The sequence below is a fragment of the Pogoniulus pusillus genome, chromosome 29, assembly GCF_015220805.1.
Source record: "Pogoniulus pusillus isolate bPogPus1 chromosome 29, bPogPus1.pri, whole genome shotgun sequence".
Taxonomy (NCBI): domain Eukaryota; kingdom Metazoa; phylum Chordata; class Aves; order Piciformes; family Lybiidae; genus Pogoniulus; species Pogoniulus pusillus.
The window spans coordinates 14,178,682-14,206,340 of record NC_087292.1 but is presented as its reverse complement, the minus strand read 5'-3'; the positions used below and the strand labels follow the sequence as shown (position 1 = coordinate 14,206,340).

Sequence of the window (27,659 nt, the reverse complement as noted above, 5' to 3'; positions counted from 1 at the left end):
AATGGTAGTTTTGGGGTCAGGGTCCTCGGACTTGGGACATGCTGGCTATTGAATATTGTCCTATGACACAAATGGCTTATTCATTATTTCTCTTTCTTTTCCTGCTTCTTTCTCTGGCTGACATATCCCAGCTCAAAGGATTGTCCCAGGTTTTGTCCTTTCCAGGCTTTTTTGGCTCATTGGATCATGCCTCTCACCATGGCAAGATGGATTATGCATTTATTTTTCAAGTGATCCACTTTTCCCCCTAAATACTTAAGAGCCAACATGTTCCTCCTTTCTTTTCTTTGTGTAAAAGCCTCTACCTCCCTTGCAAAGATAAATGGGACAAACCAGCTGTGATTACTGTCCACCTGGGAATAATGCTGCCATGATATTAGACAAAAGTCTACTTGTATTTCATTGCTGTGATTCATTCCTAAAGCGTGGAGCATGCTGGAATTTCACAAAAGAGGACTTTTAGCACAGAAAAGGTAGAAATGGGCTCAGGGATGGAAATTCCCTTTAAAATCTGCAGAAATCCCTGTAATGGCAAGATTCTTCATTAACCACTTTCGAGTTATCAGCACTCAGAGCACACCTCACTGAAGCCAGTGGGCAGATCAACTTGATGCAGGACATGATCAGTCCCCTAAGCCACCCCTTGAAGGGGTACCACTTTTTTTCCCTACTCTTTGAGTAAAGCTGCAACAGCACAAAATCAGGGGCTTTGGCAATCTGCAGAGTGAAAGAGAATGAAAAGGATGGCTGTGGTCATTATAGCAGGGGTTTGGGGGAACTTAGGCACTTCCATCTACAGCTGTGACCAGGAACAGACGGCACCAGCTAATTGTCCTACAGCAACTTGTTCAGCAACTAAGTGTCCCTCAGCAAAGAGGTGACAGAGGTTTGGGGGAAAGGATCCCAAGCTCAGGAGAAGGAGCTGCCTCGCCAAAGGGGAATAGAAATTAATTCCTTTCACAACTCTGAGAAAGGACTGCAGGATAATTGATTATTTGTTGCTGAGTGAGTGCAGCACGGGGCCACCTCTTACCCCTGGCAGCATATCAGCTAACAGCTGAACACTTGCATAATTTGGGAAACAGTTTCAGATCTCTCCCTCTTACTCTTTTTTTTTCCCACCCCTCAGTGGGAAAAGGAGAAAGCAGAAGCGATCTGTCATGCACTGCAAAAATGATTTATAGGAGGGAGAGGGCAGAAAGAGCTGGAGCAAAATGTTATCGACAGGAGGTGCTAAGTGATGTGAAATGCCTGTCCCACATGGAGATGGGAAAGAAATCACAGAATCATAGAATCAGTGCTGTTCAATCTCTTGTACCTTCAAGAGAAAGGCTGGCCATGCTCTGCCTCCATCACTTAGAACAAAGCCACAAGTGGGTAGATTCAGACTGGATGTTAGGAAGTTCTTCACCATGAGGGTGATGAGACCCTGGAACAGATTGTTCAGGAAGGTGGTGGAATCCTCATCCCTGGAGGTGTTTAAGGCCAGGCTGCATGAGGCTCTAGACAGCCTGATCTAGTGTGAGGTGTCCCTACCCATGGCAGAGGGGTTGGAACTAGATGATCTTTGTGGTCCCTTCCAACCCTGACTGATTCTATGATTCTATCATCACTCACGCAGCTCATAGTAGCTCACCCACAGCAGATCATGCTTCTGTGTTGAGCCCCAGCTCTGTGATACAATCATACCTTGCAGTCCTGGGACTACATGGAGCATTGCATTGCTTATTTTTGGTGTTGTACAATAAAACACAGCCACCTACAGCCAGCTGAGATGCCTGGGTGTACCTTGATATCGCAAGAATATAGTAAGAGCAGATGAACGTTAAAACAGGGAGTCTGTCCAACCCAGGCAGACCAACTGCATCAGAAAACAATGTACATGGGGCACTGCCAGGCTGTTTTCTGTTGTAAGTCCATTTGCTGAACGCCCCAAAATGAAGGCTGTCCCCACACCCCAGGCAGGGGTGTTACTACAGCTCAGCGCTGCCGCAGTAACTGAGGTAATGCTGGAACCCGCCAGGCTGCTGTGCCCAGCCACGCACAGGCTGTCTGGCCACGTCAAACACAGAGCAGAGGACGTTTGCTTCAACCTCAGCCAAAGAAGTGAACGCGGAGACGTTTCATCTTCTGGTTGCAAATTGCTCAGGCCGTGCAGGCAGTCGCTGTTTGGGGCTGGGCAGCAAAGGAGCAGCCTGTGAGTAGGAGCTGAGGTGTCCTTCTTCTGTTCTTGCTTGGGTGCACAGAAGATACCATCACCCAGCCCCTCATGCCTTTGGAAAACACGTGCAGCACATCTTGTTTGTGCTAAATCCAAACTAATGTCCTACGGCTCTCATATGCATGATTATGGCAGTCATTTTTAATCAGGGGTTGTGTCAATAGTATTGACATTTTCATTGCTTTTGGGGGATGTTGAGGCTATTTTCCAGCAGGTGAAGTCCTCTCTTTGCAGTTCTCTATCCCTCCAGCTGCACCCATTGCGCGGCTCATTAAAAAGACGCAAGAGTATTAAGCCCCTTCGCCTTGCAAGTTAATTACAGCAACTTACGCAGCACCAAACTCAAGAAATGCAGAAATTCAAATTCCCTCCATCCTGTGGCAAGATTTATGACCTTATCCTGAGTGCAATATTCATTATTAACAGAAATCTTGACAGGATCTGGGAAACGCTGGTGGCCCTGTGATGAAGAGGATGCATTCAATAGCTTGCCGGGAAGCAGAGTTAGACATGAGCAGCTCAAGCCAGTCACTGCGCTCGGTGATAAACACCCAGCAGGAGCTATCATTCACCCAGAAAGAAAGAGGAAGGCAGATCATTACATTTATTGGTCGTAGTTCTTCAGGAGTCAATAAAGACCCACCAGAAAAAACATGGTTAGTAGCAGGAATATGTATTTTGTTTTCCTCTATCTCAGAAATACCTTTGGTTCCACAGCTATACATAACACCAGGAGAAGGTCTGTCTTCTGCTCCATACGTCAGGATGAATCTTCCTCCTAGGTGATGGTCCTGGTCTAGATGGTGCTCACACTGTGCAGTTTTTAATGTCTTTAACCATCTTTAGCTTTGTATCCTGATAGCCCCTTCAGGCTATATGTCAATGCCATCTGGGAGGAAGAGAACTGACTTCTGCCAAAGAGCTGCGGTAATGCAGATCTCTTCGCTGAAATTGTGCTTCCTTCACTTGACAAACTGTCAGTGCAGAACAATTATCTGCCTGTTGGTTTGCTTGTCCTTTCCTTTCTCTCCTCTCAGAAAAACAAAACCAAACAAACCAAAAAAAAAAAAAAAAACACAACCTCAAAAACCAAACAAAAAAACCCCAAACAAACAACCAACAACAAATCAACAACAACAACAAAAAAAAAAACCCAAACCAAAACACAAAATCCACAAGAAACAGGTGAAGGAAAGAGATGCACACAATGAAAATCCATGCACAGAGCACAGCTGATCTGATTGCACCACCCACAGATGTGTTTGCAAGTAGAATCATAGAATTAACCAGGCTGGAAGAGACCTCCAAGATCAGCCAGTCCAAACTAGCACCCAGCCCTGGCCAATCAACCAGACCATGGCACTAAGTGCCCCAGCCAGGCTTTGCTTGAACACCTCCAGGGACAGCAACTCCACCACCTCCCTGGGCCACACATTCCAATGCCAATCACTCTCTCTGGCAAGAATTTCCACCTAACATCCAGCCTAGACCTCCCCTGGCACAACTTGAGACTGTGTCCCCTTGTTCTGTTGCTGCTTGCCTGGCAGAAGAGACCAACCTCAGCTGGCTACGCCTACTTTTAGGTAGTTGTAGACAACAATGAGGTCTGCCCTGAGCCTCCTCTTCTGCAGGCTGCACACCCCCAGCTCCCTCAGCCTCTCCTCAGGTAGAAGCTGCTCCCTTCTTTACCACCCCTTTTGCCACCTTCTCTTCCTACACTTGACTCAAGTCTTTGGGACAGATAATGTGCCTGTTTTTATCTGTCTTAAGCCCTCTCTAAATAAGGATATTAGAGTATTAGTGTACTTAGGCTGATGTGTTTAGCAGCTCTAGATTATGAATTGCTCCTCAAATTAACGTTTGCATTCGCTCACAAAGGTCTTTATTGCAGAGCAGGGTCAAGCAAAAAAGGATTATTCCTGCTAATTATTCCCTGTTATTTAATATTTGCACAAAAGGTTTGCAAGACTGAGTCCTGTGGATTGCTTTGTTTGAGAAGCTAATAGGGTTTCCAGGAAACCAGCATTGACTGGTGGGCCATCAGAGCAGCCTCTGAGTGGATATGGAGGACAATTAGATTTGATGTAGTTAAGGATGGTTGGCTAAAGGCTTGCAATGACTTAGCCAGGACCTGATCTTGGGGTTTTCAAAGTCAGTGGTAAAACTTCCACTCAGAGCTGTGCTTTATGGGAAACTGACCAAAGCAGATCCAATTTAGGATGCTTATCAATATCTAAAGGGTGAGTGTCAGCAGAATGGAGTCAGACTCTTCTCAGTGGTGTCCAGTCACAGGACAAGGGACACAAACTGGAACACAGGAGTTTTCACCTAAACATAAGGAAAAAAATCTTCACTTGGAGGGTAACAGAGCACTGAAGCAGGCTACCCAGAAAGGTTGTAAAGTCTCCTTCTTTGAGGGCATTCAAATCCTGCCTGAATGCATCCCTGAGTAATTTATTCTAGATGATCCTACTCTAGCAAGGGTGTTGGACTAGACATGTCCAGAGAAGGGCAACGAGGCTGGTGAGAGGCCTTGAGCACAGCCCTATGAGGAGAGGCTGAGGGAGCTGGGATTGGTTAGCCTGGAGAAGAGGAGGCTCAGGGGAGACCTTATTGCTGTCTACAACTACCTGAAGGGAGGTTGTAGCCAGGAGGAGGTTGCTCTCTTCTCTCAGGTGGCCAGCACCAGAACAAGAGGACACAGCCTCAGGCTGTGCCAGGGGAAATTCAGGCTGGAGGTGAGGAGAAAGTTCTTCACTGAGAGAGTCATTGGACACTGGAATGGGCTGCCCGGGGAGGTGGTGGAGTCGCCGTCCCTGGAGCTGTTCAAGGCAGGACTGGACGTGGCACTTGGTGCCATGGTCTAGCCTTGAGCTCTGTGGTAAAGGGTTGGACTTGATGATCTGTGAGGTCTCTTCCAACCCTGATGATACTGTGATACTGTGATCTTCAGAGGTCCCTTCCAACCTCTGCCATTCTGTGATCCTGTGACTCTCAGACTGTGGCTGAGTTCATGACCTGGGCAGCAACTAGATGCAGTGGACAGCCATGAGTGAGCTCCATTTGCTCCAAAACCCTGCAGCTCCATAAAGAGTGACTTGGGAGTGAGCAGAACTGAAGCACTTACTGTTGGAAGGGATATTTCTAAAGTTTAGTCCCTTGCCTCTGGTTTGTCCCTGAATATTAGCAGTCCCTAGAGAGTTCCCCTGAAGTCTACCTACCACCTTCTGCTTGGACCTCTTATTTCCTCATCTAGGCCATAACAGGCAGTACTGTTACAGAAAGTCCTTGCTAAACACATTGATCTTCTCCATTAGGCAATAAAAAATACCATCAGAAACCTTCAGGCATAGGTGGGACCTACATTTAAGTATCTAAAACACCTCCTGACTTTTGGGATCTCCCTGTATCTACATCTTCTCTAGCTTCAGAAGAGGAAGCTTTCCTGCTCATCAAGGCACAGGTGGCTTTAGAGTTACCTAAATATGGAGCACACTTCTTTAAGGAGAAAACATGTTCATTTCTATTCCATGGTTTTGTTCAAGTCACAATGCCTCCAGCTTCCCCATTTGACATTTTTTAGTAACTTAATTATCGTTACCAAGGAAGAATTTTAATAGTGGTGTTGTTTACATTGGAGGCAGCCCTGGGGAATGAGAAAGTATAACCCAGATTGTGGGAGCAGGAGGGAGGAGTGTGGTATTTTGGAAACCCAGGCCACAGCCTGCTGGAAGCATCTGTTTCTACTCAACCTTTTCCTCTAGAGTCCCGCTATCATTCACAGCCCAGACTGCCAGCAATTAGGGATTCATGCTAAGGATTCCCTTTCCCCTGTGCTTTCATCCCCATCCTTCCTTGTTCGTGAATCTTGGGATCGACAGCATAAAGGTGCTGTTTACTCGGCGGCTGCTGCTCACACCAGCATCTCTGTCTCAGCAGACGCCTTCACTCGATGCTCCTGATGTGGAAATTAGAGGTGAGATTGGGGAGGGCTCAGAAACCACCACTGCTAATTGCAAAGCAAATAATTGACTGAGAAAGATAATGTGTCAAGGTGTGGCTTGGAGCTATAGAGATGCTGGCAACTTGTCTATTTTGCCAAGGGTAGAGCTGTGTCTGGAAAGCCACAAGCATCCTTACAACCCATGGCTGCAAGGTGGCTCCATGTTCATGTGAGGATTGTTGGAGCTGCTTATTTGCCTCTTTGTAGGTAAAATTGTCAGCAAATTCACGTTGCAAAGGCTTGAGTCCTCTTCAATGGAAGGATTTGAGCACAAGCCCTACAAGGAGAGGCTGAGGGATCTGGGATTGTTTAGCCTGGAGAGGAAGAGGCTCGGGGTGACCTTATTGCTGTCTACAACTACCTGAAGGGTGGTTGAGGCCAGGAGGAGATTGCTCTCTTCTCTCAGGTGGCCAGCACCAGAACGAGAGGACACAGCCTCAGGCTGCTCCAGGGGAAATTTAGGCTTGAGGTGAGGAGAAAGTTCTTCACTGAGAGAGTCATTGGACACTGGAATGGGCAGCCTGGGGAGGTGGTGGAGTCGCCGTCCCTGGGGCTGTTCAAGGCAGGATTGGACGTGGCACTTGGTGCCATGGTCTGGCCTTGAGCTCTGTGGTAAAGGGTTGGACTTGATGATGTGTGAGGTCTCTTCCAACCCTGATGATACTATGATACTATGATTCAAATCTTGCCTGCTCTGTGTGAATCTGCCTTAGAGGGAAGGTTGAACTAGATAATCTCCAGAGGTTCTTTCCAGAACCCACCGTGCTGGGATTCTGTGATTCTATTAGGCCAAGTCAAAACTCTTTTGGTTGCATTATTGGATGCTGAGAAAGATGTTGCATTTGTGAAAAATGGATAAATAAAATCCCCCCTGATTTCTTTTACATGTTTCCTAGAAATCAACTGGTAGTATGATAAACTCCAAGAGTTCATCTGTGGCTTCCTACTCTTCCATTATGTTTTTGTTTTTCATTAAGAAGAAGAAGGGGAAAAAAAAAAACAGGAAATATTTCTGTTCAGTTCTGATACAACCTTTCTACTTGTTGATGTATGTACACTTCACTACTGATGAACCACAGAAAAGGAAGAAAGTAATGTAACAACTGAGTGTCTGCATCTTCCCAGCAGCAATGGAAATGTGTCTGACATCCCCGTTTGACATCCCTGTTGTACAGCTCCTAACAAAAAGCAGTTTCATCATGAAAGATGGTCTCATGGAGTGGCAGCTGTAGAGGAACTAGTCACATGAGGTGAAGTATTGACACAGAATGGGTTGGGTTGAGAAGGATCTCTGAAGGTCATCTACTTCAATCACCCTACTGGGACATCACAGGCTCACAGGATGTTAGGGGTTAGAAGGGACCCAAAGAGACTATCAAGTCCAACCTCCCTGCCAGAGCAGGACCATACAATCTAGCTCAAGTCACACAGGAATGCATCCAGACAGGCTTTGGAAGTCTCCAGAGAAGGAGACTTTACAGCTTCTTTGGGGAGCTTGTGCCAGTGCTCTGCGACCCTTACAGTAAAGAAGTTCCCCCTTGTGTTGGGGTGGAACCTCCTATGCTGCAGCTTATATCCATTGCTCCTTGTCCTGTCCTAGGGAGCAGTGATCAGAGCCTGTCCCCCCCATTCTAACCAGCAGCCATCAGATATTTACAAGCAGTTATTAAATCTCCCCTCAGTCTTCGCTTCTCCAAACTAAACAGCCCCAAGTCTCTCCTCGTCAGGCAGTGTTCCAGTCCCTTAATCATCTGTGTAGCCCTTCACTGGACCCTCTTAAGCAGATCCCTGTCCCTCTTAAACTGGGGAGCCCAAAGCTGAATGCAGTATTCAAGCCAGGGTCTCACCAGGGTAGAGGTGAAGGAGAACCCCCCATGATCTGCTGGATACATTGATCTTAATGCATCCCAGGATCTCATTGATCCTCTTGGCCACATCTTCAACTAGAACAGGTTTCTCAGAGCCCTGTCCAATTTGAACTGGAATGGGTCCAAGGATATAGCATCTGCCACATCTCTAGGTAACCTGAGCTGATGTCTCACCACTCTCAGTGCAAAAAAATTCTTCCTTCAGTTTAAATCTCTTTCAGATTAAACCATCACCCCTCATCCTGTCACACAGACCCTGCTAAAAGATCTGTCCCCATCCTTATCTTTTCGGTATGACAACTGATCCGTGCATCCCAAAAGAGTGAGCTGGAGACCTGAGCTCCCAGCTCCACTGGCGCTTTTCAGGCTGAACTTGTTCACAGGCAGAAGTACTGGGTACATGTGGGGAAATAAACCCATGTAGGCTTCAGGAGGATTTCAGCATGGATATTTAGACACTGTTAAAGTACAGAAAAACAAGCCAGGAGAGCTGGGTAAGCACTGTTCTCCTTTTAGCCAAGAAGAGGTACTCCAGCAATAACATTGCTCCTGATGTCTTTGTCTTTTTAAATACCCAGTGACATAAATATTAGATGCATGTTAAGCATTAGATCCAGCAAGTATCCTTATCTTAAAGCATATGAACACTTTTGGCCCTAGTAAGAACATTTAAATGGTACCTAAAGGACCAACGACATGGAATCAAGAGAACCAGATTTCTAGTGTGTGAAACAAAGCATCTCTCTGCACTCTTTTGTGGTAGGGGTTAACTTGGGCCAGGTGTCATGAAGAAATAAGGATATGAATAACCTCACATCAGGCTTTTGCATCCAAATGGCTCATTATAGCAGCAATATTCATAGCTTGTGGTAGTCCTATAGATTTACGATGGTTAGGAGAAGATGACGCCCAGCTTACTTTCCCACCAATCATTATTACATGGGAAAGAGTGATTTTCTTTAAGTCCATTAGCATAACATTAGTGCTTATAAGGACCAGACTGGGATGTATGGTTTATAGTCTTTTAGGTCCACAAAGTCAAACTGGAAACCCTGTTTTAGGAGCATAGATTTTATCTCCCAAACAGTGGAAACCTGTTGGCTACAACAGGCTATGGATATTTGTGTTTTGGGGCATTTGGGATCCTTGAGTGTTGCCAGCTCATTCCCAGCTCTTCTAGCCCCATAACAACTCATTTCTTCACTAGAACCTACTGGACAAGCAGCTTGGCACACGGTACAAAACACAAGGAGGGAGCTTCAGATCAAAAGGTTTATTTTTTGTTGCAGCAGATGAAACACTTGAGGCACAAGGCTCCTGGGTGGGCATGGGCAAATACGCAAGGAAATGCAGTGTTTGGAGTTGAACTCGAATTATAGCTGAGATCAATATAGGAGGACAACAGAGATTATCAGTCTTGAGTGGTCTCCATTAGGCAGAACTGGCTGGCAACCACATAATGACTCAGGCTCAGCCCACCAGTTTAGAGCCTGAGTGATAGATCTGCAGGTGCCAGTCATCATAATTTCCTTATCAGCGGTTTTCATGTGGCCATTTGTCTTCTGTTACCTGGGTTGGCTTGGTCCAGTTCAAGTGTTTTATCCTCCAAGGTGTGTCTGAGAGATCAATGCACAGCTACAGCTGGTTGAAGGGGACCAAATCCATTGAACAGTTGATTTGGTTCCATTTTACCAGCTTTAGCAAAGCATTTGGCCTCATGAGCTGTAGCCAGCAAAGAGGGGAATTCCTCAGTGTCTTTTCTTTCCCAGCTGCCTGGACCTCTTCTGAACTTGCTGCTTGACGTTGCACTGGTTCAAATGGCTTCACTTTCAGGCAGTCAGGATTTATTTAAGCTCCTTAGAGGCTACAGCTGAAGAGCAGGTCTGAATTAAAGAGGCAGGTTTAACAGCAGTGGAATAGTCTGCAGCAGCAACCACAGCCTGGAGCATTTTAAAATCTGATATTTGGTTCTGTTTTGAGAGCCACATTGCTATTACAGTGTGACATAAGTAAAGGCTATTGTTTTAATCCATATACTTTAATTATCATCTCCTGCCTTCTTCTTTTCAGTATTTTATGGGCTGCTCTCTTCCTCCGTGCCTTGAGTCTTCTTGTCTCAGGTGCCGCCTGACATGCAGCAGTAGGTAAAGCAAAGATGTCCTTTGCTAGGACCAGCCCAGACTGCAACCAAGTAACTCAGCTGCAGAGCTCTTCTCCCTTCAGGGCTCTCCTTAGCAAACAGGAGACAAAAGGTTGAAACACCTGAAGTCTTTCTTTCTTTAGAGGTTGCCAAACTCTGCCTCCCTCCCCTGCAGCCTCCTGTGTTTTCTCATCTGGCATTAAAATCAGGGGTTCCACCGGGTTTAAGATCTGCTTGAGACAAGCGATGGTTGCATTTGCCATCCAACGGGGAAGGGGTGGAATGGAAATGAAGGTGGGGGTGGAAATGTTAAAAACACAAGTTTTTTTCTTTCTGGCAATCTCATCATCAGGCAATTTGCCCTCAAAAGCAGATGCCTGTCACACCACTGCTGCCCAGGTCACTAGTGCGATTGCTGCAATGCTGGGGAGCCGATTCCCTCCTGGAGAGTCCTGCAGCATCAACACCCCACTGCTAAAAATAACACCATAAATCAAATCTAAACCATCAGAACAGCTCCCATCATTCCTGCAATGGAAGCAAGTAAACTCAGGCCCTTCCCTCTTAACCCAGGGCTGGGCAGAGATATTGAACATTGCCATGTGCATAAACCTATTGAAAGAATCTCTACGCATCGGAAGGCAAAGGTGACTTTTCCCCTCTTCTCACTGCCCACCACACTGCAAGATGATACTAGGGAGAAGCACCTGTGCTTATAGCCACTGTACACAGAAATATTGCAACACTGGGCCAGAACTACAGCTTCCCAAGAAACACAGGCTCTGCTTGGTAGCAGTGAGCACTGCGGATCACTCAGCTGCCCAAACCCGTTACTCTAAGCTGCCTATAAATAAATGGAGAGGGAGAGAAAGAGAGAGAATAGCTTTTGTAAAAGGGGTCCACAATTAATTTAATCAAGTTATCTCTAGGTACCTCTTCAAGAGACAATCAAGCCAAGGAACTAAATGGAAACTTAGACAGCAAAGACTTGGAAGCATTAAATTCGTCCTTTGGTGACTTGCAGGAGGCAAAGGAAAGCAATTATCTACTGGTGATTGGGTGGAGGTGGAAGTGCCACCGGTGACCGAGGCTGCACAAAGCCTGCAAGCTAAACCCTGACGGGCAGATGGATTTTGGGTTAGTGTGCACCAAGCTGTCTGAACATCACTGCTGTGTAAGTAAAACATGCTCTTCTCCCCAGCTGAATTTGCTCTACCTCTGGTGATTTGGATAGAATCTCTTGAAAGGGGAACTGTGGGAGAGCAGTGCAGGGATTATCTCAAGCATCTTCTGCTGGGGACAAGTGTTGGCTCCACTCCCCCCTGCTTTGATTTGGGGAGGGCCCAGAAACAGATCTGAAATCGATGTGAGTTGGCATGGATGTTCCATAACGTTTTGTTTAAACTCTCTGCAGTGAGTTATGGGTGAGCTTTTCCTTTTTAGAAAATTAGTTTTTCTCTCCTGGATGCCATTAATCAAAACTAATGATGTCTCTCTGGTGCTGAGGCTTTCCCAGCAGCTGAGAAAGAGCAGCCCATCTTATAGGCTGGAGAGGGCTGAGACATGCTGGGGCTTGCTTGTAGATTCCCAGCAAGGAGAGTATAACTCTCCATCAGCCCAAGTGCCACTAGGTTGGTTTCTGAGGTGTAGAAGCCACCTGGGCAAGAAGATAGGCTTAAAAACTCACACACCAAACAACATCAAATTCAGGTTTGCTGTCCCAAGTGAAAGCAGGTCCAGTCATTTCCTCACGAAACTGAGTCACACATTGTAGAGGTCTTTTCTGGCACTAGGTCCAGGATCAGGTGCTAGAATCAAGCCCCACAGAGAACCTGCTTCCACCTCTGCCTGCCCACAGCACAGGCACATCCCTGAGCTGTGCAAAGTCTGCACGTGCTGCACGCATTGCAGAATCATAGGCAAACTGAGTGAGCAACACATTGGAGGCGAATCAAAGGCAAGAACAACTAAACAAACCTGTGCAGCACTTTTCCTTTTCTGCCAGCCTTCACCCAGTGCCTCTGGTTTGCATTTGGCCCTGTGTCAACTATGCTGGTTACTATTCCAGGCATAAGAATAGGCAACTCCCTCCAGCCCACTGCCAAATCACTGCTGTGGCAGATAGGATCACTAGCAGGCAATAGAAAAGGAGCTGCTCTGTTGAAGAGCTTTCCACTTTGGCCTCAATATTCTAATAAAGACATGTTATAGACAGTACAGAAAAGCCAAAGAATTTATCAGCATTTGTCGATATTCTTAATGAAGCAGAAGATTCAACATGCAATAGAATTAGCCTACAACGAACTCTTGCATAGGGCCCATCCTTCTGAGCCCAGAAATCTCCTGCCTATTCCAGTCCGATACCCTTTTGAGAAATGAGCATCCCTTGAAGCCATTATCATTATAAGCTAAAAGGCCAAATGAGACAAAGTACTGTTGCTCTTCATCTGAATAAACAAATCATTTTTAGATCAAATGCATTAACAATTTATCATTCTAAAATCCAATCAAAAGGCAAAAAACAACAATACAGAACATTGATTTCCTACAGCTTTATCTTAATGAAGTGCACATTCCCTCCGTAATTAGCTTTGGAAGGGGGATTTTTTTCTTCCCCACTCCCCCTTTCCTCAAGCTAATGTGTTATTTGATTTCCATCCAAACATTACTAAATTGGAGGAAATTTCCCCAAAATGAAGTGGCTTTTGATAAGGCAGGAAAATGTCTACTCTCTCACTTTTGCTCTTTTTTTCCCACCCGAGAGCCATACTTGTACTGCAAGATGATTCAACTTTATTGTGCGGTGTCTTTGCGAGGATGCTTAAATCAATGCCACACTCGCTGCATTCTGCACAATGTGCCATTTGTAAACCAGAAAATACAACCTTGCTGCTTTTCCCTTTTCCCTTGCAGACATCAAATATTCATTCCACTTAGATTATTTTGGTTTTTTGTGGGGAGGGGGGGGGGGGTGGGCAGGGGAAGCGGACTGAATGTTATTAACATTTCTAAACTCATGGATATTCCACCCAAAAAGGAGACTCCAGGTGAAGCTCGAGAGTCTTATGCTTGGGTTTTATTTGACTTAATTAAAAAGCACTCTGTTCTTTGGTGAGCTAAAGTAGTTGCTGACATTGCAGTAGCCACTCAGTCTTTCAAACCAAAACTATTACCTGGACTTAATAAAGTGTCTATTTAATTTATACACCCCATGAACTCACCTGTCTCCCACAGACACAACGTGGCTTTGCTAAAGACCAGCAAAGGTGGCAACTCGGTGGCAACCCACCCTGCCCCCAGCACATCAGGGGAACTCAGCTGCCCCACAACAGAATTTCCATCACCTTTTATCTGCCTTCTCTGCCATTAACACCTTTATCCAATATCCATGATCCAACAGGCTTTGCTAGAAACACTTTTTTTTTTTTCACCAGACTACTTCTCCATTGCTCCCCTAAATCTCTCCTTTAAATCTTTTCTTCTTTAAATGATGCTGAACAAGGGACTATTGCTTTCATCCTGCTTCACTGAGTATGTGCTGAAATGCAACGGCTAATTTGAGAGTCTGGTTTTATTTGGATAGATTGCCAAGGTAGGCAGCAATATCTATGAGGGAGGATAAAGCCCCAGACCCTACAATTATCAATCACCTTTTTCCTTAGTTACACAGATAGTCAAAAGCTACCTTATCAAAATCTTGGCTACTAATGAGAATCTCTATCTTCATCTAAATTTTGATCCCAGGCCTCTTGTAAATAAATAACAGCCTCATTCTGAGCACAAATTTGATCAGTTCTGGCAAATCAGACCGTCCATACCTGAAGGGAGCTGCAAATATTCTGGCTCTGTGCAGGACCGAGACAGACCCTCCAAAGCAGTTTGCTCTGAGCACATCTTTGGGAACTGCATCATCTAAAACTCTGAGCAGGTCTCTGGCTGCTGCATCTCCCAAAACTGGTGATAGAAATAGTTGTGGAGCTTGGATTTTTTTGCCCCCCCTCCCCAACTCACACACTCAAAAGAGAACAAAGCCATTCCCTAATACAGTTTGTGCGTTTTATGGGCCAAACAATTAAAGAGGTTTTAAAACATGTGCTGACTGCATAATTCCATACAGGGGAGTGCACTCAGCATTTCCAAACAGCAACTGATACGAGCTACCACTTAATAGTACAAACCACCAGCAGTCCCGTTAAAATCAATAGAAAATTAGATGCTATGAAAATGCAATATGTGTCCAATTAGTTATAATTGGAGCAAATGGTGATGCAGATAAACTCCTGGAGGAAGATGCATTTGTCCATGCAACTCCCTGCCTGCTCCTGGCACGGCCCTGAATGGGCAAGGGTGGGCTGTGCTGCGTCCCAGGGCAGGAGTGATGATCTATCTAAGCACACCTATGTTAACTGTTCTCCGAGCACGGCGTCGCTCGGAGCCTGCAGACCTGCCTTGGCGCACCGCGGTGCGGGCTGAAAAATGATCCTCTGTCACATGGAAACCTCCCTGTTGGACTTGACAAATTATTCCAGCAAACCTGTTTAAGAACTAAAAAATCCTTGGACATGGTGACAGGCAGGCAAGGCTGCTGTTTGCGGGGCAGTTAATTATTTATTTAGCTGGCAGAGTTTAAAAGCCGTGGCCCAGTCCCAGGGATCCTCACTGTATTTTTTTGCCCCCCCTGCCTCTCTGTTGTTGCAGCAGTTCAAACTCCTGCTCACCGACTATTTTTCAGGCTTCTTTCAACTCCTAAAAACTCAGCTTCACGGCAAAACGGGAACTGGGTTATGCGATTCTAACGCTTTATTTTTAACATCTTTGGTGCAACATATTGGCCTCCTCTTTGTTTCATCTCATGACTAAGGAAAAAGGAGCAAAGAATCCACATCTCAGTGGCACAAAGACGCCAAGAGAGCCAATGGCAGCCTGGCCTGCATCAGGAACTGTGTGGCCAGTAGGATAAGGGAGGTTATTCTGCCCCTGCACTCGACATTGGTCAGGCCACACCTTGAGTCCTGTGTCCAGTTCTGGGCCCCTCAATTCAAGAGAGATGTTGAGGTGCTGGAAGGTGTCCAGAGAAGGGCAGCAAGGCTGGGGAGGGGCCTGGAGCACAGCCCTGTGAGGAGAGGCTGAGGGAGCTGGGGGTGTGCAGCCTGCAGAAGAGGAGGCTCAGGGCAGAGCTCATTGCTGTCTACAACTCCCTGAAGGGAGGCTGCAGCCAGGTGGGATTGGGCTCTGCTGCCAGGCAAGCAGCAACAGAACAAGGGGACACAGTCTCAAGTTGTGCCAGGGGAGGTCTAGGCTGGATGTTAGGAGGAAGTTTTTGGCATAGAGAGTGATTGGCATTGGAATGGGCTGCCCAGGGAGGTGGTGGAGTCACTGTGCCTGGAGGTGTTGAAGCCAAGCCTGATTGAGGCATTTAGTGCCATGGTCTGGTTGACTGGACAGGATTGGGTGCCAGGTTGGACTGGATATCTTGGAGGTCTCCTCCAACCTGATTGATTCTATGATTCTATGATCCCCAACCAAGCATCACTTCAGCCTCTTCACGCCTTTGCAGTGGGTGGAAGCACATCACTTGTGGTACAACAAAGATTATTAACTCAGGAGCATTTTTTCACTGAAACACTACGAAGTACCAGTTGTCTTACCAAATACTATTGCCTCAGAGCCATCCAGAAACAACCTTCCTCAGGGTTCCTACTTTATTCCTGCTTCAATTTAATAGTTCAAATTATTAAAGACTTATGGCCAAAATAAAAAAGACCAACCAAAAAAAAAGAAAAGAAATCCAGCTCATGTTTACCCAGACCTGAAACCTTTTTGCCTCGTTGGGCACTGTTACTTACACCTTTAAGTGAACTGTCTCTCAAGAATAGCAAAAAAAGAAGTGGCAGCTTTTATTTGTTATGCTGACTCAGCTGAATGGGGGAACAAGAAACGTTAAGACCCAATCCATAACTTTTGTGGCCGCTCAAAGGACGTATTCTTCCTCGACACTGATAAAAGTTTAATATGTAGTTGTCCAGGTTTTTAATAAACTTGTCAACAAAAGAGCAAGGCAAATTGATGGGGACCTTCCCAGGAATAAATTCAGCTTCAAGCAGGCCAAATGAGCGTGGAGGACAGGGAGGGGACGACACAGGGGCGACTTTTGCTGGTCTTTGCAGAAATGGCACAATAGATTTTCGTGGGTGAGTCTTATTGTCTCAAGAGAGAAGGCTTTAGGACAAAGCAGGCTTCACTTAAAGAAAGCAACGTGCTGCAGGCACCATAGCCCTGACAGCGGTGAGGACAAGAAGGGGCAAAGCCTGGATGGAAATACTCCTCTTGCCCAGCCTGCCCACACATCCCGGTTCCTGTCCGGCAGCAGACCTTCTCAGGGACAAGCTGCAGCATCACTCCCTGCTTTTTTTCCACCTGTGCACATATTTCAGGACGTTTTCTCCAAGTATCACCTGCACAGCCAACTTCTCTGTTCATCCAAACCATCCCTGCTCTCTGATCCATTTTTTCCCTTCACATACTCAAGGCTGAGCTTAAGCACAACACAGTCCTTTTCCACTGCTGCTACTAGAGCTGGATTTCTCTCCTGCAGCCTCGCTGCACGTACCCCTCACATATGGGAACCAGTTATAGATCCACCTGGACATAAGCTACACACACAGTCCACCTTCTGCAAGGTCAGGAATCAAATCGCTGCATGGGACTCATTAGTTTCTACTAGCCTCAATCAAACTGGTGCCTTAAATTATTAAGACTCAAGGTTTTGTGTTAATTTGTTTACCTGAAGTAAACACAAGCACTAAATCAGAGCTTCCAATAATCTCACTGCCAACAAATTAACCCACAGCACCCCAGAAGGGGACATCAGGCTCTTCATCTCAACAATTCTTTGAGACAGTTTGCTTCCCATGCCACCAGATCCCTCCCATCACCTTCCTTTGCTTGCACTGAACAGCACCAACAGCCAAAAGCCAAGTCCTGCCTCCAACACCAGGCCACTTCTCAGATTGGAAGCACTGTCCCAGTCATTGCAGTGAATTTTGTTCTTGATTGCTCTTAGGTCACTGAATTCCTGCTCCCATAGCTTTATCCAGCTCCCCAAATGCCAGGGTTGACGTGCCTATGTACGGGCTTCACAGGCATGGCTGCTGCCCTTACAGCTGCTGGGTGACTTCTGCAGTCGGTGGTCACGAGTCTCACGCCTCTTGGCTGCCCAGATGCCACCTAATCCAGTCCCACCAGAAGGGCAGCTGAGAATGAGTCCTATTTATAGCAGTTGTTCCTTAGTTCTCCTAGGCTCATCAGTCTGCCCAGGGCTTTTTTAGAGAGCAGCCCAGGCCATATCTGGGCATGGTGAGGCATCTGCAGGCAGGGTCCTGTGCTTCATGAAAAGATAAAAAAAAAGGGGGGTGGGAATAAAGGGAAAAGCCTGCATCTGTTGGAGATGTCAACTGTCCTGCTTCCCCTGAGCCCTGGTGTGTGCCTGCCTGCTGAGCACCACCAGCAACTGCTCCAATGGCTAAATTCCTTGACTGTTAACTTCTGCTTCATACAAGAGATGTCTGTGCCTGAAAGCCTTGTACACAAGGATATCCACCATAGGCCTCTGCTCCTCCATCCAGACCACTTGGCAAAAGCACAGACTGACCCAGGGACATGCGCTGATGATGGTTAAACTGAGCAAGAAAAATGTCTTCAAAGTACCATGGGGCACAGCAGCGGTCAGCAGGAGCAGCCCATAGGGGTACTGCTCTGCCTGTACATGCAGATACCCATTGAGGTGCTCACACAGAGCGTGGGTGTGACTGGGCAAGCTTGGGGACCACGCAGACATTGCACAAGCTCTGCAGTCCCAGCAATGCGGCACGGTGCGGCACTGCGCCCAGACTGCCAACCAGCACCCACGAGGCAGCGATCTGCCCAGTGGGGCCAGCTCACAGACCCCATCACCCAGCTCACTCCTACTTCAATAGCCCCTAGGTCTCAGCTGAGATCCCACGTTGGCACATCACACTCTGCCTGCACCTGCTCAGAGATGCTGGGGAGCTCAGCATGAGGGCAGAGGGGACACAGCAGAGCCCTGTACCATCTCCCCGACATCCATGCTGTGCATCGCTGTGCAAGCTAACACCAAAGCAGGGAAGTTCTTACAAACTCAGAATAAGCTTGTCCTTAGGTAGTTGCATCAACCTGCCTTGGTCACAGACTCACAGCTTCACAGATTGTGTTGCATTGGAAGGGGCCATCAAAGCTCATCTGCTCCAACCTCACCTTGAAGTGAGCAGGGACACTGCCAATTAGATCAGGCTGCCCAGGGCTACATCAAGTCTGATCCCGAATGCCTACCCACATCCCTGGGCAAACTGTTCCACTATTTTACCATTCTCATTGTAAAGAACTTTCTCCTTACTTTCTCTAACTTTAGCTTGGCAGTGCAAGCAACAGCTTCAATAACTCTGTTCTGAACACCGCACCTACTCTGTCTCTGGGGTAAACTGAGGCAGAAGATCTACATGACTCATCTGCAAGCCCAGTGAGCTGGCAGTGGAGTTCATGCCCTCAGCTCCTATCCTTGGAGCATTGGGCTGATCTCACTGTGACCTTCCTCACCCCAATGGGAAAGTATTTTGCAGCATCACTGCCTGCTTGTCCGAGGTCAAGAGCAGCTTCAGCATCAACGCAGCAAATACTAAACCCAGTATCTTCTCTGGGAGGCAGTCACAAGTGTGGTACTTAAATCAGCCCTGGGCTTTCAGGGGAGGGATCCGAGCTGAGGAGCGAGGATATTTCTCTTGCAAGGAACACACCACCCCCTCGCCCACAGTCACTGCTAAGTGCAAGATGTGGTGAAAGTCTTTAAAAATAGATATATTCCCAAGCAATTCATGCCGCTTGCATCTGGCAGGGCGAACCTCGCATGGAAGCTCTTTCTAACTGACTAAAAAGCATCGTTACCAGCTCGAGGCTCATGCAACCTTGACTCTCTCCTCCTCTCTTCAGGGCCTTCTCTTGTTCTTGGCCTAAACCAGTCCTGGGAAACACAAGGGAAGCCCTGCCCAGCTAGTCTGGTGTCAAAGGCAGGGAAAGATACTGCAGTGCAGTGCTGATCTCTTCTGCAATCGGACGTGCAGACTAGCCCGAATGCTGAGTCAGCACAATTTCTTTTTTGATTGGTTGATCTGAGTAACATACTTTCAATGTATGCTAAAGGGGCAGCAATTAATACATTCTTCCCCCCTCCTTTCCCCACCTTTCCAAATGACTTCGAATCGAATGCACGATTCTCAGTTCCCCCCTTGAAAGTCACTCTCTGGTCTTAAATATTCCGAGGCTCTTTCATTTTTAATTTAGGGCATTAAAAAAAAAAAAAAAAAGGGGGGGGGGGGGGGGGGGGTGGAGGGAGGGAAAAGAAGAAGAAAAAGGAAAAAAAATATTTTAAAAGAAAAAAAAATTTGCAATCTAAGCGATGCTCACTTTGATCGACTTGTGCTGCTGCAGCTAAAATATCTGTCCTGCAGGTCAATCTAATCATGCTTAATAGCAGTTTATTCTTCGACGCAACATTTTTCACGTTGGGTCGACAGTTTTAAATGAGATTGCTGATGCACCCCTTTACTAATGCTTTTACTGGGGCCAGCACATCCCTTGAAATACTTGTGCAATAAAATGCTTTATTGCTCTTGATGAATGCACTGTTAAACTTGAATTGCAAACATGCTCCCCACCCCCCCCACCACTTTTTTTTTCTTGTATTTTTTCTTCCCCCCCCCCCCAAAAAAAAAAAATAAAAGAGGATGTTGGAATTTATGGGACCAACCTGTCTACCTATATTAAGGAATAGTAACAGTGGTAATAACAGATCATCAACAGAACAACCACACACAACTGAAAAAGACCCAATCCGCTGGGGACAACTGCGTGGCACAAATTCATCCCTGTCCTCTCATCTGCACGTGCAAAATATCCATCTTAGACCTGCCTGTAGTTCCGCTTACTCGTGGAGAATTCATCTCGGGAACGGCTGGGTTTTGTGAGGCATAGAATAGAAAAATTTAACTAATTTGGTCTGCTGGATTTATGGCTTTTACAATTCTCAAAGCTCCTGTTTCTGTGCCCACCACTGCACAGTCGCAGTTGGCAGGATGGATGGAAGCGCCAGAGCATCCTTTGCGGCTGCACAGCAGCAGGGCCGGAAGGGATGCTCCTTACCATGCACCCGCTATGGCACTCAAGGCTGGGAGATGCTCACCAGCTTATGAAAAGAGAACAGGCTTAATTTTAGCTGCCAGATTGAGAGGATCTAGTGCAATAGAATGCTCACAGTTTGAGTCCCAAGAGGTGCAAAAGGGAAGTGGCTCTGCCATGAAGCAGAGGAATGGCATAAACTGGTTGCTGAAGGCCTGCAGCCATCATCTGCTTCCATCAGTGCCAACAGCAAGGGGATGCCATGGCTCTGGAGGTGTCACGTACAGACACCCCAGTTTGCTGTTGTTATTGTGCCAGCCTGGATGCCTCCAGGCATGTGCCACAGCAAAACCTCCCCTGTCACCTCCGCTCCCATGCTGAGAGAGAGCCTGCAGAATTATGGCTTTGAAAATATTTACATAAAAAATAAATCTGAGCACTTAGTGACTTCCTAAAGTTAGCAATTCCATGTGATTAACAAGCGTATTAATTCAGAGAGGGGGGAAGGAGATAAAAATTGCATTAGGGATGCAGGTAACTACTGTAAATCAGCCCATGAGCACCTTTGTACGTTCTGGGAAGCAGTGACGGAGGAGTTCAAGTAAAGCCTGCACTGAGGAAAGGAAGGAAAGGAAGAGGAACTGAGGAACAGAAAGAAAGAGAGGGAAGGAAAAGGAAGGGAAGGAAAAGGAAGGGAAGGCGAGGAAGGGAAGGCGAGGAAGGGAAGGCGCGGAAGGGAAGGCGAGGAAGGGAAGGCGAGGAAGGGAAGGCGAGGAAGGGAAGGCGAGGAAGGGAAGGCGAGGAAGGGAAGGCGAGGAAGGGAAGGCGAGGAAGGGAAGGCGAGGAAGGGAAGGCGAGGAAGGGGAGTGAGGAAAAGGAAAAGGGAAAACAAAAAAAAGGGGGGGGGAAGCAAAAAGATACATAAAAGAGCAACATAGGAATGGTAATGAAGGAGATGGAAAAAGGAGAAGAGGTGAGGCTAGAGGTCAGCAAGGCAAGGAAGGGAATTTTATACATAAATGATAAGTAACACGTAATTTAATGTTACATCCAGAGACTCAGTCTATCATCAGTGACTTACAAGGGAGCGAAACTGCAACAGAACTTGATGGTCAGAGCTTTTCTGCTTGGGCTTAACTCATCTCCCAGCATCCACCAGCTCCATACTTATATCTGATCTCAAAACAGGGCCGGACATGATCAGGATCCATACTTGTGGGGACCCAAGGCTGAGGACTATCCACTCACAGAGTGGATATCTCCAAGTAGGGTAACTGGGGACCATTTCCACGCAGGGCAGCTGCTGGTGGGGCTGAGCCCAGAGGATGCTGCATCCCTTCAGTGAGGCCTAGAGAGTCCCCACTGGGGCTAGCCAGGAAAGCTCTGGCTTTCTGGGGCCAGAGCATCCTAAAATGCTGAACAAGATGACGTGTAATCCAGCGCAAACACAGCCTTCCCAAAGCCAGCTGGTAAGGAAAAGGCTCCTCTCTGAGGAAGGGGCTCAGCACTCCCCATGTCTCTATCAGCCATGGTATTTACTTGAAACAACCTCAAACTCTTAATGAACCTCACCAAATCCTACACATAGGAAACCTCCCAATTGCCCAACTTGGCTTTTCTAACTTGCTATTCACCAGCCTCTGCTTCCAGTTCAATCCCCCTTAACGTACATGTAACAAATGCTGACCTCACTCACCACGAGCAGAGTTGGATAAAGACTCTGCAAAGCCCAACCTCTGAGTCTCACACTCTCCCCATGCCCAGGGAGGATGCCACAACGGGTAAGACCCTCAGTGTGGCACCACGTCTACCAAAAGACACCTTCAGAGCCCATTAGCTAAGTGAGCGAAATCACTCAAAAGCAAAACGTTTCTCTCAGCTGCCCCATGGATATGGGAAGATGAGTTTGGGAAGCTGGAGACTGGTTTTTCCCATCCTTCTAGGCTTCACAGAAGCTCTGTGGGGCTGAAAGCTTGAAATCCTTGGACACAACTGCCACCTAGGATGGGTGTTCAACTTGTATTTAAACCCAGTCTCTTTCATCTCACCTACGACTGTATGGTCATGGAATAATGGCTGACTATTTTACACCAGAAAAGGGCAAAAAGGAAAAGCAAAAACTAGTGAAAGGAGCTAATTTTCTTATTTTCCTTTGGGAAAATAGATCACCTCTACACCTCTGGCTTTAGCTGTGACCTGCAGACTCGGTCACACCACCAAGTTTTAGGCACAAAAAGTTTTAATGTGGGAAAGATTCAAAAAGTGGAGTTTGCACAGGAATTTACAGCTAAACCACTGCACGCCCAAGTCACAACTGTTGTAGCCTTTTTCTCTCTCCTCTTTCCATTCCCTTCCACCTCCTTTTGTTTTTTTCCAAGATCTAAGGATCAATCAGCTCTGTTTGCTATCTGCTCTTATTTTGGGGTGTAAAAAGGCTTGATGGGGGGAAACAGGAGAAGGGAGCGATTGGCCTGCATCCCTGTTCAAACCCAGGAGCGGACAAGCAGCTTTCCTCTGGCATTGCCTTTCAAAGCCCATGCCGCAGTCAGCATATTGAATATTTAATGTCCTGATGAGCATTTCCACCTGCTGACACAGGCAAAGTGACAGAACAATACACGCGCTGGAACAAGATCATCAATTGACTCCCCAGTCGGTCTGCCAGGTCAGGCAGTTAAAAAAAAATCATCATAATATAAAATAATCTGTCTGTCTTTCTCCCCTGCTTTGCCTGGGGGGGGGGGTCACACATTGCTCTTCTGAGAAGGGTTCCCACCTGAAATACATACTTCTTTACATTCCATAGCTTGCCAGGTTCATATGGGCATATAAAGAAGTATGTCTCTCAAGCAGGTAGTTTCAATATGCGCATTTATATGGTCACAGGAGGAAAAATAAGGCTGATTTACAATTTGCATCCCGAGAGTGAGTTACGGCTCAGTTTAAACCAGCAGACTTTCCTCCTGCCTAGCCCATGTGCAGACACACACATGCACCCACCCCAGCTCCCGTTCCTTGCCGGGGAACCCAGGTTTTGCCCTCGGCAGGTGATGGATTTTGGTCCCTAAGCAGAGGAATTGGATAATTCACTGGACACAAAGCAGCAGCAGGTCCGGTGGCTGCCCTGGCTGGGGCTCTTTGTCACATCACCAGCACAGAGTAAAAACCAACCTCCCACACCACCTAAAAGCAGGTGTTTCCCTTCCAAATCATAAACTTCCAGCAATTAAAAAGACCAAAACGTGGCTTAGTGGAAGGGATTTATACTGATAGAGGTATCATTTGAAACAAAACCATGTGAGGGAAAGTTAAATAGGTAAGATTTCCCAGTTGCCTCCATCCTGCAATTTGGAAACAAAAAGCCAATTTGCTTTCAGAAAGCCCAAAATCAAATGGCCAGCTCCTGATTTACAAACCGACACTGGGAAGGACTGCTCCATTTGCCAGAGTAAGAAAACTCATCAGCTCCAGACAAGCAATTGACTGTCATCACGAACTCGAGATTAAAGCATAGGAAGAAGAAAGCATCTTACCTAGTGAATCCAATGATTTTTTCCTCTGCTGGTCACTGGGAGTGAGATACTACCTCGCAGACAAGCAACCCCCAAATGACAGCATATGCCTTTGAGGCAGTTCAGGGTGTTTAAAAAATAAATGAAAAAGGAAAAGAAGAAGAAATCAGTAAAAATCACTTCTCATAAGTCATCTGGTTGAGCTCCACGCCAGCTGCAGGGTTTTGGGGAGACACCTGCAGCTGTGCAACACAAAAGGCATCCGAAGCGAGGTGCCGAGAGCTCGGGCCAAAGTCTTTCTGAGTTATTCCCTCAGCTGCCCGTGGGATGTGCACCCATGGGGCTCGGCCCCGCTCTCCCCCTCTCCTCCTCGCAGCCGCGCTGAGCTTTAAAGCTCCCCGAACAATGTGGGCCGAGTGGCAGGGCTGCGAGCGCTGCCCGGGTTGAATAGGAGACTATTATAGGCAGGATTTAGGCAGGGAGTGAGGGCGGAGGGGATGGCTGGGGATGGCTGGTGCTGCCTGCTGCCTGCTGCCTGCCTGCCTGCTCGCTCAGCAGGGTGGGCAGGGTGTGCTCACCTGCGCCCGCCGCCCCTAGCCCCGCTGCCGCTGGTCGATACCAATTTGCAGGCGAATGTAGAATGGCTGCCTTGGCCTTAATGAATGCTACCGTTCCTCACAGTCTTCTAATGAACCCTTTAAAGAGGGTTTAAGTAAACTTAGCAAGTGGCAAACTAAGCACTTTGGAATACCTAATTGCATCGATGCTTTTTCCACTGCTTTTTAAAATACCGCTGCCAGCTGGGGAGTAAATATCTCCCCGCTCCCCATCGACTTCCAGCACCACCAAAAAGCAAAGGTCACATGGAGCTGGGGTGTAAATCCACCATGCTCAGCCTCCAGCCCCCCAGAATGGGTTTACACCACTCAAGCAACACCAGCACATGCCTTGGTCCCGGGTTGGTGTAGCTTGTTTCCTCAGCTCCTGAGTTTCTTGGCCCTTTTAACCAGCAGCATTTGTCTCATTTCGAGGCAAATTTCAACCTTTAGTTTGGATTAAGGAGAAGAGAGATGGAGCTGTGGCACCATTGTAATGCATGACTGCAGTGAAATTAAAGCAAAAAGAGCTAAGGAGTGTGAGGGAGAGTCTGAGAGCTCTGGATGAAAAACGAACAAAAAACCCAGCCAAAATCAAAGTGCTGCTGGGGGGGTTCTGGACAGCCAAAGCACTCCATGGCGTTGAATTTCCTTCAGGCTGCCAACAGTAGGACAGCTACTAGACTTCTTGGACCATTAAACATCTGCAACTTGTACTCAATTTGCTCTCTTCAAATGAGTTTGACACAGGCTGTCCTGAATGGTCCCCAGCTTAGGCAGGTGAATGGGACAGAGGTTGCTGGACACTGAAGAGATGACTATGTGAGACCTTTTAAATCCTTACTGAGACTGAAGCCAATGACACAACCACGACACCAAAGTTCATCCTGGAGATTTAAATTTGCTTTAGGGCTCATGCTTTCCAGGGCTGTGCCTTTTGGTAGAGAAGCAAATGGTGTGACAATGCTTTTAATGATGACACCAGAGGCACCCTGTGGTTCCCTCCCTGCATCTACCATCAAAAGTAACTGGTGGTGGGTGAGCATCATCCGGTTCACTCCAGCCTTCAAGGCTTGCTGAGCTCTTGGGTTTGCTTTTAGATGAAAAACATGCTCAATAAAACTAGCTGTTCCAGAGAGAAAAATGAATGGAAAACTGGATAGTGTAGAGGCCAAAGGGCATACAGAACAGAAGGGAAGAGTCTAGAGGTGAAAGGGGAAGGAGGAGTGTGGATGGAAAGCAGGGTGCTGTATAATATATTCTTGCTCTGTCCCAGGCTCACAGGCTCAAGGTGCTGCTCGAGTTCAGATAAAGTGCAGCACAAAACTTTGGGGACTTTGGAGACAGCCCTTTTTCAGGCTGTGAGCTGGAGGAAGGAGATGCAAGTGGGGCCAAGGCAGAGCTAAGTGTTGGCCCCAGCACAGCCCATGGCAGAGGGCCTGGGCTGGGCATGGGGCTCAGTTCTAGGGAGCCGCAAACACAACTGTCCGAAGCTGGTGATGACAATGGCAGCACAAATCACAGATTTCTGTCTATACAGTCACACATGACTGCTGAGTGTACACTCTCTCCAATACAGATATCTGCTTGTATCCATACTCTAAGCACAGTCATGAGATGCCTTGTGTCTGGGTGATATGTTACACCTGCTTACAGTTATATATAGCGTTTATATGCCTGTATATAAAGATGTGTACAATATACATATGCACACTGTAAAACATACCTACGCTGGTGTGCGTGTGTGGATGTAGCACAGCATCCACCTCACAGCCCTTATGTCTCTATATTTATGTGACAAGGTAGCACCACTCTCATATGAAACATAATGACCACAGTCCACTCCGAGCTGCAGAAGCAGTAACAGCCGACTGACATCGAAAGTGTAACCTGAATTCCAAACCCTTGCAGGGAAAACCTAACTTCTCCTTCGCCTCCTCCTCATGCTCCCTTCCTGACCCATGCGCCTGTAATTAAGGCTCTTTTTCTCAGCGTTTTAACAGTTAATCACCGCAGCATTGAGATCACGGCAAGTTAGGCTAAGTTTAACCACATTTCACCCTTCTGCTCCGGCTGGTCTTAGCTCATAGCACTAGTTGGTTGCAAATAAATAAAGCAAGCCCCAATCCCCCCAGGTGTCATTAGCCAGCCTGTGTCTGAATTAGGCGTTTAAAGGCCGGTTTAACCTTGCAGAACGGTTGCATGTCAAAGTTCTAACATTTCAGTTCAGATTATTCTAGTGCACTGCTTGCTCTGCAGTTTGTTAGGGCTTTTTTTTTTTCCTCTCTTTTTTTCCTTTTTTTTTTTTTTCCTTTTTTTTTTTTGTTTTAATGCAGAGTGTGCCACGGCAGAACACACATACACAGAAAAACCCCACCAAAAAGCAGAAAGGGAGATTGGTGAGGAGAAGATCTCTTAACCCATCCACAGATTAAACACACACCCAGCACATCCCTGCACAGGCACACACACGCGGCACACACACACAGACAGACACACAGACGTTTGCTGGATGCAAAAGCTCACATTTAAGTTGGGTGGACACTCAGTCCTGCATTGACCAGGAAAAGTGTTTAAAACCGAGCTGAGCTGGTAGCGGTTAAAGGCAAGGCAGGGAGAAGAGGGGGGGGGGGAGGGAAAAAAAAAAGACATACCAGTTAGGAGCTTCTGTTGCAGCAGAGGACTCACCAGAGCACTAGCTGAAAGCTGAATCAGCTTTCGAGAGTTAGGGATGCATAGAGGAGGGTCATGGAATCACAAGGTAATAATGCGCTTCATGCTGCAGCCGTCAGCCTTCTCCTTATAGCCAATCTCTAATGCAGGAAGGGAAAAAGAGAGCAGGCCCAGGGATGGGATTAGTCCTCACTTGGAGGAGAAAAAAAAAAAGGAAGAAAAAAAAAAAGGGAAAAAAATCCAACCCATCAGGCAAACCCTCCCCTCCCCATCCACCCTTCCCTCACCCCCTCCACCCAGCACCACCACTACAACTCCATCCCCGCTGCTGCTGCATCGCGGCTGGGTGCGGGGTGGATGGAGGGGGGGTGGGGGGAAGCAGGCAGCGCGGTACCGCGGGGGCTGAGCGGCGGAGCCGGGGCTGGGGAAGGAGGGGGGTGGGGGGGGGAGAGCGGGGC

At 47.1% G+C, this 27,659-nt stretch overlaps 1 long non-coding RNA gene across 2 annotated transcripts in view; it reads right to left on the bottom strand.

The window, feature by feature from the left end:
• Positions 1-24,557, bottom strand: part of LOC135188196 (uncharacterized) — an 82,643-nt gene extending 58,086 nt beyond the window's left edge. Inside the window, exons 1-2 of one of the 2 annotated variants that reach the window (XR_010307604.1) lie at positions 24,511-24,557; positions 23,954-24,042 (exon numbers count right to left, since the gene is read on the bottom strand). This is a non-coding gene — a long non-coding RNA (uncharacterized LOC135188196). Of the gene's footprint in view, positions 1-23,953; positions 24,312-24,510 lie in introns of those variants that run through there. The other variant, XR_010307603.1, reaches the window with a different exon arrangement.
• Positions 24,558-27,659: the final 3,102 nt, after the last annotated feature.